The following is a 12,133-nucleotide window of genomic DNA, read 5'->3' on the forward strand; positions in this document are numbered from 1 at the left end:
TTTTCTAGAATATTAAATAAATGAATTCATAAAGTATTAATATATAACCTCTGAGACTGGTTTCCTTTACTCAGGAGAATGCCTTGGACATTTACTCATTCTGTTACTGTATCAATAGTTTGATCTGCTTTACTGCTGAGTAGTAGTCTATTGTGTGAGTGTACCAGTTTGTTTATGCATTTTCCTGATAAAGGATATTTAGATTGTTTTCAGTGTTTAGTGATTATGAATAAGCTGCTATAAACATTTGTGTACAGGTTTGCTGGGTCATATGGTAAATATATGTTTAACTTTATAATAAATTTCCGAACTGTTTTCCAGAGTGACTATCCTGTTACGTGTTTTCACCAGTAATGTATGAGAGTTCTCATTGCTCTGTGTTCTCACCAGCCCTTGATGCTGCTAGATTTTTCTAGTTTTTGTTTGTTTGTTTGTTTTAGCCATTTTAATAGAGGTATAGTCACATTTCATTGTAATTTTAATTTGCATTTTCCTTTTGGCTACTGATATTGACCATCTTTTCATATGGTTAATTGCCATCCATATGTCATCTTTGGGGAATGTTCAAATATTTGCACATTTAAAAATTGGGTTGTTTAAATATGTTCAAAGAGCTAAAGGCACTGTTAAATAGAATAAAAAAATAAGCTACAGAATAGGAGAAAATATTTTCAAATCATATATCCAACAAAAGATTTGAATGTAGAATACATAAAGAGCTCCCAAAACAACAATACAGAAGTATAAAGTCTTTGTCTAGTAAATCCAGTGTCTGGGCTTCCTCAGAAAGAACAGTTTGTATTGATTACTTTTTTTTCTGTGTATGGGCCATATTTCTTATTTCTTTGCATACCTCGTATTTAAAAGTTGAAAATTGAACATTTTGAATATTATAATGTAACAGCTTTGGAAATCAGATTCTTCTCCCTCCCCAGGGTTTGTTATTGCTGCTTGTTATGGTTGTTGTTGTTTGTTTAGTGACTTCTCTGAACTAATTTTGTAAATCCTATGTTCTTTGTCATGCATGACACTGAAGTTTTAATTTCATTAGCTTAGTGGTCAGCTAGTGATTGGACAGAGGTTTTTGTTTTGTTTTGTTTGTTTTATGCCCAGAACCAAAAAGAACCTCCCAGCTTATGCAGATGGGTTCTGTTGTGTTTTGACACATCTTCAATACTCAGACAGGCAGTTTACAACTCTGTGTTACCTTTACTTCTTTGTGCATATTCTGACGGTTAGCCAGAGGTGGCAGCTTAAGGCCTTCTCAGGTCTTTTCTGAGCATATCCCCACCCTGGTAATGCAGTTGGCCTTCTAGATCCCCAGGAATATGTGGGAGCTATTCGAAGCCTGTATTCCTCAAAGCATCTCATTCTCTAGCCTATCTTCCCAACCTTTTTGGTTAGTTTATTGTTTGCCCCAACTCTTATCCTCGTGCAGCAGCAACTAATATATTTGCTTGTCAATGTTTTCAGCAAGTGCCCTCTAGCTAGCCATTTTTGCACTGATAGTTCCAAATTAGGTAAGATAGAAGAAAGTCCTCTCCAGGGAGAAACCAGACAGGTCAAGGCAAATTATTACAGTTCTTTGCGAATAAGGTTCGTTTTGCTCCCTCTGGTCCTGATATTGGTAGCAGGAATGCAGGCTAACATTTTTAAGGTTCCCACTGAGCTGGGGGAGAGGTAGGGGACCAGGGTAAGTTAAAATGCCACAAAGCTCGATATTCTAACCAAAATCCAGCTAGTTTGTCTGGATTCAGTGTTTCACTAGTCGCTACAAGCTTTTGGTTAGTTTCTAGAGTTCTGAAAAGTTGATTCTGCCAGTTTCTATCAGGTTTTTATTGCTTTTATGGAGGGATAGACTTTTGGAGGTCTTAACCCTGCCATTTTTTCTGATGTCACTCAGATATGTCAAATATGGCTTAAAGAAAAAAACTGATTAAGATAATCAGAGTTGGGTTGGATAGTATGTGCCTCTAGTCCCAGCTACACAGGATGCTGAAGTGGGAAGATTGCTTGAGCCCATGAGTTTGAATCCAGCCTGGGCAACAGAGTGAGACCCTCTCTCTTTAAAAAAAAAAAAAAAAAAAAAAAAAAAAAAAAAAAGAGAGAGAGAGCAAGAGGAGGTAGGGATACTCTTAACCCATTTTTGAAGTTTTTCTACATTCTACAGAAGAATTATCAAGGTGTTTTTATGAAGAAGAGCCTCACTCAGCTGGTTACAGTGCTGGGCTCAAACCCCTCGTTCATGTTCAGACTCTGAATGGGCAGCTTGCTTTTCTCATTTCTATGCCATGTACCACCCCAAACCCCTTTGTTACTTTTCAAAACATGATATCCATGGGATATCTGGCCAGGGGAACTCTATATTCCTCTTTGTTGTTAAAGTGGCTCAGAGGAAATAGCTTTACTGCACCGTTCTGAACAAATCAGTCATGTTAAAAAATAATGTGTGGCTAATACTTTGAGGAGTGGAATTGAGGAGGGCCTGGAATGTGTCACTTTATGCTTCTGTGTTGTTTCAGTTACTTACAATGAATGTTTATTACTTTCAAAATTAAAGAAAAATAAATTCAAAATACTGGGAGAAATAATTGGCTGCTGGTCCAGTATATTTGTTGTTCATATTATGGTATTTTAAAAACCTATTTTTCCCTAAAATGAATTACTATAATGATCATAGCAAATGCCATCCCGTTAATAAAAGAAATGATTGATAAACTATTCAAGAAAATGGTAGTAGGAAGGAGTATATAATTGTGTTTCCTCTGAAGATTGTTTTTCAAAACACTAGCTAATTTATCATTTGTTTACCTGTTTGGTCTCATGACATTTACTTCTTTTCATGAAAACTATAATCACTCGAAAAGCAAATCCTCATTTATGACCAAACTGTTGAAAGCTGTTTAACATAATCAAAACCCCAAATCCTCATTTATAACCAAACTGTTGAAAGCTGTTTAACATAATCAAAACCTATCTTTAGCATTCCCTGCTTTATTTATTGTGTGCATTTCATCTCCATCTTGTGACCCAACAGAACTTGTTCTAGAGGACTAGATTCAGAAGACATGCTTTCTAATGCTCAGCCTCCCACTAGCCTGCTGTATGACCTTGATTTAATCTCTCAGATTCTTCATTGACAGTATGAAAGATTTAGACCCAGAGCCCAGGCTCACTGACTGTTTTTGTGAATAAAGTTTTATTGTCTGTAGCTGCTTTTGTCATACATCTGCAGAGTTGAGTCATTGCAACAAAGTCCATGTGGTCTGCAAGCCTAAAATACTTACTGTCTAACTCTTTTTTTTTTTTTTTTTTTTTTTGAGACGGAGTCTCACTTCTGTCGCGGGCGGGAGTGGAGTGGCCGGATCTCAGCTCAACTGCAAGCTCCGCTCCGGGTTTCACGCCATATCTCCTTGCCTCAGCCTTCCCGAAGGTAGCTGGGACTACAGGCGCCCGCCCACCTCGCCCGCTAGTATTTTATTTTTGTATTTTTTTAGTAGAGACGGGGGTTTCACCGTTTTAGCCAGGAGCGGTCTCGGATCTCCTGACTTCGTTGATCCGCCCGTCTCGAGCCTTCCCAAAGTGTGGGATTACAGGCTGAGCCACCGCGCCCGGCCATGTCTAACTCTTACAGAAAAAGTTGGCTAACTCCTGTCAAGTTTCTTTTCAGGTTCAAAATTCTTTGTTCTAGGTTTTGGAATACTTTGGGCAAGTATTTTTTTCAATCAGGTCTTTCTTAGGGCAAGCCGCCAGAAAATTGATTGAAGAGGGGAACAAAATAAGTCATACAATCTTATTTGTTAGACAACAGTACCGTCATATTTTGTTGTTAATGCTGTGGTTACCAACAAACCTCGTTGTTGCCAGGCTGGAGTGCAATAGCATGATGTCGGCTCACCACAACCTCCGCCTCCTGGGTTCCAAGTGATTCTCCTGACCTCAGGCCTCCAAGTAGCTGGGAATTACAGGCATGCGCCACCACGCCCGTCTAATTTTGTATTTTTAGTAGACACGGAGGTTTCTCATGTTAGTCAGGGCTGGTCTCCAACTCCTGACGTCCAGGTTGATCTGCCTGCCTCGGCCTCCAAACGTGCTTGGATTTACAGGCATGGCCACAACGCCCAGACCAACCATTAGTTTTATTTCTTTCTCTGCAACCTGTTTTTAGAAGTTTAAAATAGGCCTATTTTGAACTAGTTTTTATTTAGACTCTTAAATGGCGTTAACATTTATTTTTCCTTGTACCTGACACTTAGCAGCTTCTGGATAAAGAATGTGAGACACGTGCGTTTTTTATTTCTTTATGCTACTGTTCTCCTTGAGGTCCTTTCTATTAAGGCCTCTGTTTCAGAAATAAAATAACTTCATTGAAACTCATAAGGGAATACATTTGTCCTAAATCCCAATACTTGCTTTGAATGATGCTACAGTGATTTTAATTTTTTTTTTTTTTTTTTTTTTTTTTTGTGAGATGGAGTTTCGTTCTTGTTGCCCAGGCTGGAGTGCAGTGGTGCAATCTCGGTTCACCGTAACCTCTGCCTCCCAGGTTTAAGCAATTCTCCTGTCTCAGCCTTCCCAGTAGCTGGGATTACAGGCATGCACCACCACCCCGGCTAATTTTGTATTTTTAGTGGAGACGGGGGTTTCTCCATGTTGGTCAGGCTGGTCTCGAACTCTTGACCTCAGGTGATCCGCCCGCCTCGGCCTACCAAAGTGCTGGGATTATCGGCGTGAGCCACCACGCCCAGCCATGATTTTAATTTTTTATGGCCACAATGTTTTCATTTTTTAAAATTTGTTGACACAGATTTCTTTGATCAACCAACTGCTATTTTTTATTTTTATCTAGCCTAGTAATATGGAATTTTTAATACAATTTTCAAATCTCTGAACTCTGAAACTTTGCAGTTGTTGCAACCGCAGCTTTCTGTTACCATAAACTAATTTTAAAAGCAAGCTTAATTTTAAAAGCAAGATTTTAAACATTTAAAAGGAATCAGTGGCATATTGACCATGACCAAATCCTTAAGTATAAGGAGAAAGGTTAGAGGGTGATGGTGAGGAACACTACGGTTATGTGGGGATTTGAACTTTTATGTAAGGTATTTCTGTGACATTTTGTTTTTTGTTTTAATAAGTAGAAGTGGAAAAGGGGTTTTTAAGTTTTTTTTAGGTGAAACGATATTCGATTTCCTCCTCCGCAGGGAGGCAACAATCTTATTAGGGTTAGAATAGGCTGCTTTGTCATTATATATAATGTTCTGGGAGTTCTATGAATATAGGGTATTCTTGAACATCTTGAAATTATATGAAAAAATATTGTAAATGTGCATGAGGGCTTTCCTGGATGCAGTGTTAAGGTGATATGGAGAAGAGGGTCCATGATTCAAACAGAGTCTTAGGCTTTTATTTCTGTAGTCCTGCCCTCTCTTCTGAACTCTAGACTGCCTGTTCAGCATCTCTACTTGGATATCTAATAGGCCTCTCAACTCTAAAATGTCTGCATTTAGTTTCCTATTGCAGTTATAACAAATTAGCTACAAATTTAGTGGCTTAAAACAAGATGAATTTGGCCGGGCGCGGTGGCTCACGCCTGTAATCCCAGCACTTTGGAAGGCCGAGGCGGGCGGATCATGAGATCAGGAGATTGAGACCATCCTAGCCAACATGGTGAAACCCCTCTCTACTAAAATTACAAAAATTAGCTGGGCATGGTGGCGGGCACCTGTAGTCTCAGCTACTCGGGAGGCTGAGGGAGGAGAATTGCTTGAACCTGGGAGGCGGAGGTTGCAGTGTGCTGAGCTGCACTCCAGCCTGGTGACAGAGTGAGACTCTGTCTCAAAAAAAAGAAAAAGAATTTATTATCCTGTAATTCTGGAGGTCTAAAGTCTGAAAGCAGTTTCACTGAGCTAAAATCAAGGTACTGGAAGGGCTGCATTCCATCAGTAGACTTTAGGAGAGAATCCTGTTTTTGCCTTTTCTAGCTCCTAAAGGCCACCTGTATTCCCTGGCTCATGGCCCCTTGCTCTATCTTCAAAGCCAACAGTGTAGCATCTTCATTCCTCTCTTCTTTCTGCTTCCATCCTTCTGTCTTCTGCATACTCTCATTAGTATCCCTGACCCTGATCCTCCTATCTTACTCTTATAAGAAGCCATGCGATTGATTACATTGGTCCCACCAGATAATATAGATAATGTCCCCATCTCGGGATACTTAATCATATGTGCAAAATCCCCTTTACTACATGTAGTAACATATTCACAGATTCTGGGGATTAGGACATGGACATCCTTAGAGGGGCCATTGTTTAGCCCACCATTTGATTTCTTAGCTTGGCAAATCTATTCTTCCTCTAGCCTTCCTCATTTTATTTAATGGTACAACATTCTCAGGCTAGTAACCTATGGTCATTCTTGATTTCTCTTTGTCTTTATTTTTTCCTTCTACCATCTACATCCAATTCATTAAATTACATCCAAATCCAATCAATATGTTATCTTGCTTCTACTACCCAACTGTCTCTAGATTTGTCTTCCTCTCACTAATTTTCACTAAAAGCAGAGTAGAATTAGCATTCTGGAGCCACAGGCCCCTCATCCTATCCTAGTCTTTTCACTCCTTGGTGTTCAGAGATAATTATGGTACAAGGCTGTGTGGACTAAGTGTCATAAGAATGGTACACAAAATGCCACAGGACTAGATTCCAATTACTTTATTCAGCTACATGGAGATGGAAAGTGAAGGCTTACCTAGTAGTAGACAGTGGAGAGGATTTAGGTTGGTAGAGGATAATTATCCTGGAAGGCAAATAGAATTTCCATTAAAGACTTCTATCTTTTTTACTCTTCAGACAGTCAATGTTTCTTCTCAATTATTAATAGCAGAGAATAAAGTAATCTGATCTCTGATTATTTTGAATGACTCCTCCCCTTCCTCCATTTCCTGAAACAATATATTTTAAAAAGTTCTCAGGGAGCTGATTTCTAGTGTGTGGATAAACTATACACAGTTGGGCAGAGAGGATGAAGTCAAACATCTGAAAAGATATAACATTCACTGTCGAAATATTATCAAAATATAGCTTCGACATTTTACTATTCTGAATCCTTTTTCCGTTATGTCCTCACATTTTGGGGGTAACATTACAGTTTAGTGAAATATAGGAAAAAAATGGGTCATACTTGAAGTAGTGTATTGTGAAAAGATCAAGAAATAACTGAATTTACAAATTTTCCCCACGTTTAGGAAAAAAAGTGCTCATAGGATTTTTAGCAACCTTTATTTGTTAATATCTCACCTTAATTAAAATTCCTCAAGATGTGTGAAATGAAAATTGAAGCATATTAAAATCAGATATTCCATGGAATAAAATATTCTGCAAATTTATATTCATTTTTAAGGCAGAAATGCTATATTGAACCCCATAAAAGTAAAGATGTCCCTTTTATTTCTTCCTTGTTTGTGGTGTTACTGATTAAATTAGTTACCAGTAAGTACTTGATAATTTTATTTTGTGAATGCAAATGTTTATTTTTATTTTATTTTTTTGAGACAGGGTCTCACTCTGTCGCCCAGGCTGGAATGCAGTGGCGTGATCTTGGCTCACTGCAAGCTCCGCCTCCTGGGTTCACGCCATTCTCCTGCCTCAGCCTCCTGAGTAGCTGGGACTACAGGCGCCCGCCAACATGCCCGGCTAATTTTTTGTGTTTTTTTTAATAGAGATGGAATTTCACCATGTTAACCAGGATGGTCTCGATCTCCTGACTTCGTGATCCGCCCGCCTCGGCCTCCCAAAGTGCTGGGATTACAGGTGTGAACCACCGCACCCAGCCTAAAAACCATTTTCTAGGGTTCTTTTAATGTGTTTTTTAGATATTCACTGCCTCCTTTTTCTAATCAATGGGCAGAAATAAGTGGGTTGAGGTATCAAAAGAAAGGTATTCCAGGTGTAGAGGACAGAGGAAATAAAGCCTTGAGGTGGAAATGGGATGAAGAAATGAGAACACTTGTCTGGATAAGAAGAAGAAAACAAACAGGAAGTGAGTTAGCTGTCTTGGTGACGAACTCCGAAGTCAGTGCTAGGAAACTTGGGCTGTACCTTTCTCAAGTCAGTTGGTAAATGGGGCCTTACTCTAAGGACAGTGCAGATAAAGAATAGGGGAAGATGATAAGATAGCACATAGCCTCGTGTGGAAACTCACTGATGTTCAGGTTATAGCAGTCCTTGTTTACTCAGCTCTACTTCAGTGCCTTGGTGTCTGATTCTTTCTCTCAGCTTTTTGTTCTGACTCTGCTACCATCTGACTGTCCTCTTTGCCATCCTGGCCCCCTCCTGGCCTCTGCATATTCCCATGAGCAGTGGTGTGGGATTCTCTTCTGTTCTTTCATCATTCCCTTGCTCTCACTTCACCAGTGGCTTCTCATGTCACTGAGAATGAAATTCAGAGTCCTTACTGAGGCCTCGTAGCTTCTGCAGGACCTGGCCGCTGCTCCCTTTCTTTCTGGTCTCAGTTCATACACCTTTCCACCTTTGCTCACAGTGCCCCAGCCACGCTGACCAGCCTGTTCTTCCTCACACCCACCTAACCTCAGAACCTTTGTACTCGCTGTGCACTCGGCTGCACCTTCCCTCCTGCGTTTAGTCCTTGCTTCCCTCCTTTGTTTAGGCCTCTATCAAATGTCACCTCCTCAGAGAACCTTCCCTGACCACCCTGTCTAAGGTGGAATTTCCCATCCTGATACTGTTATCTGCTTCTTCTATTTTATTATCAGCCTTTCTTGTACATGACATTATAATATGAAATTATTTTGCATTTGGTTATTGTCTGTCTTCCACTGCAATGTAAACTACTTAAAGCCTGGCTTGACGTGTTATATTTACTGTAGTGTCCTCCATGCCTAGAATGGTACCTGGTACATGGAGGGCACTTAATACTGTTGAGTGCACGTAGACATACTATATGGCTCACACTTGGACTTCTCCAGAGGAGGGTCTGTTGTGTTGTCCAATACTGAGTGCATCTAAGATGGCTGGGCTAACTGCCCCACCACCCCCTGGGCAACTGTTATGTTAGGTGCGTACCCTTGGTGCATCCACCCAGTAGTGATCAAGATAGTGAGATCTTATGTCCTATTCTCTTGATACTCCTTTCTTTCCGCTTGCATGGCCTGGTCCCTCCAAGTTTCTATTCATTGTTGATGAGAAAAATGTTGCCAGATCCTATGCTGTGGAACAGTTGCTTCCAATTTCAAACTCAACAGTGAGAGGAATGATAGGAAGTAATATTTTGGCTTTCTTGATCTTTATGTCCCCTTGCTGTGTCATCCTGGCCCACATACTTGTGTGCTTTCTCTTTGTTCCTCTCTGGTTCTTGATGATAGTCTCTTTTCTCTTTGCAGTCTGTCTTTACCCCTCCTTTCTTTGTCTCTTGTTCTTTCCTCTCAGCTGCCATTTTGCTTTGCCCTCTGCATCATTCCAGATCCTGTTTAGCTTGAGTTCTTGCTGCTGAGAAACCTTTCAATTTACCTACTTTGTATAATTTTTTCCATCCTTTGTTCCTTACGGCCAGAGAGGCCTGAAGAAGAGAATTGCATTGGAACATTCTTTTCATCCTTCATCCTTGTATTTAACTAATATTTGAAACCTACTTTGTGCGAAACATTGAGGTTCTGGGCTACCTCCATAAACAATATCCAGGTTCTCACAGTATAGTTAGGGAGACAAATAAGCTGAATTGATGTTTATTACTCATTCATTTTTTCAACAAATATTTATTGAGACTAGGATACAGTGGTGGATAAAAACAAAAATTCTTTTTTTGTGGACTTACAATTTGATAAGGTAGGCATATGTTAATTAGACAACAAATAATGAATGTTCAATTATGGCTTTGTTGGGTTCTATAAAGGAGGGCTCCATAGTGCTATGAGAATTAGGAGGACCTGTCCTGGTTAGGAGAGACAGGGATGGCTTCCTTGAGGAAGTGAAGGATAAACTGAGATCTGAAGGCACAGTAAGAATTAACTAGACAAGGGCAGCGGAGAGAGGCAATAGCAGATGCAAAAGTCTGGCGCTGAAAGGGTGCTTAAAATGTTTGAAGAAGTTTAAGCATAGAGAATAGGCTGGAAAGTGAGCCAAATGAGGCTGAGGAGACAGGCTGGGGTCAGATTGGCTGGGCTTTGTAGGCCACAGTAAGGGATTTGGTCCTTATTCTGTGAGCAACAGGAGGATGCCTTTGAAGTGCTGTAAGCAGGGGAAAAGGGGAGAGGTATAAAAATTATTTTATTTTAAAACACTAATCTGAATGCTGTGGAGGAGAATAAATGGAGTTGGGTGTAAATGGAAGGCATGAGAAAGGATGTGGAAATGCTAGTTAGGAGCCTGTAAAGGCAATCCAGATGCTACTAACCCAGGTGGGGTTAACCGTTAGCAAGAATTTTAAGTTCCCAAATCTACCCTTACTGTCTATTAAATGTATGTCCATTAAATGTACTTTATTTTATTTCATTTTATTTTATTCTATTTTATTTTGAGACAGAGTCTCGCTCTCTTGCCGAGGCTGGAATACAGTGATAGGATCTTGGCTCACTGCAACCTCCAACTCCTGAGTTCAAGTGATTCTCCTGCCTCAGCCTCCCAAGTAGCTGGGATTTCAGGCACCTGCCACCACACCTGGCTAATTTTTGTATTTTTAGTAGAGACAGGGTTTCACCATGTTGGTCAGGCTGGTCTCAAACTCCTGACCTCAAGTGATCCACCCTCCTTGGCCTCCCAAGGTTCTGGGATTACTGGTGTGAGCCACCTGTAGCTTAAAGCTTAAAGTAAGCCAAAGTGTACTTACTTTCAAAAACTTTCAAATTTTTTTTATAAAAGGAGCCATATCGTGTAAAAGACACAGATGCAATAAAACTTAAGTTCATTTAAATGAGAAATAAAGGATGACTTAAAGAAGTATGAATGGAATTATACCAGAAAAATCTATGGTGAAGATAATGATTGTAATTGAGTTCAAAAGTTAGCTCTGAGTTTCTGGCAGCCTAGGTATAGAAGGGAATAGGATAGGTCATGTGATTGTTTAACAAAGGAAGCATGGGATATAATGCTCTTTTCTATAATTTCCTTTGTTCTAAATATTTTTTTTTTTTTTGAGACAGAGTGTCGCTCTGTTGCCCAGGCTGGAGTGCAGTGGCCGGATCTCAGCTCACTGCAAGCTCCGCCTCCCGGGTTTTTTTAGGCCATTTTCCTGCCTCAGCCTCTGGAGTAGCTGGGACTACAGGCGCCCGCCACCTCGCCCAGCTAGTTTTTTTGTATTTTTTAGTAGAGATGGGGTTTCACCGTGTTAACCAGGATGGTCTCAATCTCCTGACCTCGTGATCCGCCCCCTCGGCCTCCCAAAGTGCTGGGATTACAGGCTTGAGCCACCGCGCCCGGCCTGTTCTAAATATTTAAAGTGTTTTTTTTAATAGATGTGAAGTTAAAACACTTAGATAGGTCCAGATTAGCTGTTAAGATCATAGCATTAATCCATTGTTGGTAGTAGGTCACACTGATATTTTAAAAAGTAAAGACTTCAGAAAAATACAGAGCTGAACTACATATATGCATTTCCTTCCTTCTTTTCTTTTCCTTTTTTTTTTTCAAAGACAGGGTCTTTCTCTGTCACCCAGACTGGAGTACAGTGATGTGATCATAGCTCACTGCATTCTCGAACTTCTGGTCTCAAGCTATTCTTCCACCTCAGCTTCCCAAGTACCTGAGACCACAGGCACAAGCCACCATTCTTGGCTAATTTCTTATTTTTTTTATAGAGACAGGGGCTGTGTTGCCCAGGCTGGTCTCCATCTCCTGGCCTCAAGTGATGATCCTTGGCCTCCCAAGTGTTGGGATTACAGGTGTGAGCCAACATGCCTGACCCATGTTTGCATCTCTCTTTTTTTCTTCTTTTTTTACTGCTCCTTATGGAGCAGGGCTAGCTAATCCCTAGGCAGTGTACCCAGAGTTGGCTTTATATGAATTTTTTATTAGCCCTCTTGTTACAGTTGAGGGGTAAAGCAGGGGTTAGAAGGGAAGTTAAAGATAGTAGAGGAGGTGAGAAATAATAGACTAGAATCCCATGATGCAACCCATGGGCA

The 12,133-nt window shown here is 40.3% G+C and overlaps 1 protein-coding gene across 3 annotated transcripts in view; it reads left to right on the forward strand.

The window, feature by feature from the left end:
* SH3D19 (SH3 domain containing 19) overlaps positions 1-12,133 on the forward strand; it is a 202,374-nt gene that overhangs the window by 20,413 nt on the left and 169,828 nt on the right. The gene's annotated exons all lie outside the window — the stretch shown is intronic.

The sequence above is a fragment of the Rhinopithecus bieti genome, unplaced genomic scaffold (genome assembly GCF_001698545.2).
Source record: "Rhinopithecus bieti isolate Rb0 unplaced genomic scaffold, ASM169854v2 scaffold_3878, whole genome shotgun sequence".
In the NCBI taxonomy this organism is placed as follows: domain Eukaryota; kingdom Metazoa; phylum Chordata; class Mammalia; order Primates; family Cercopithecidae; genus Rhinopithecus; species Rhinopithecus bieti.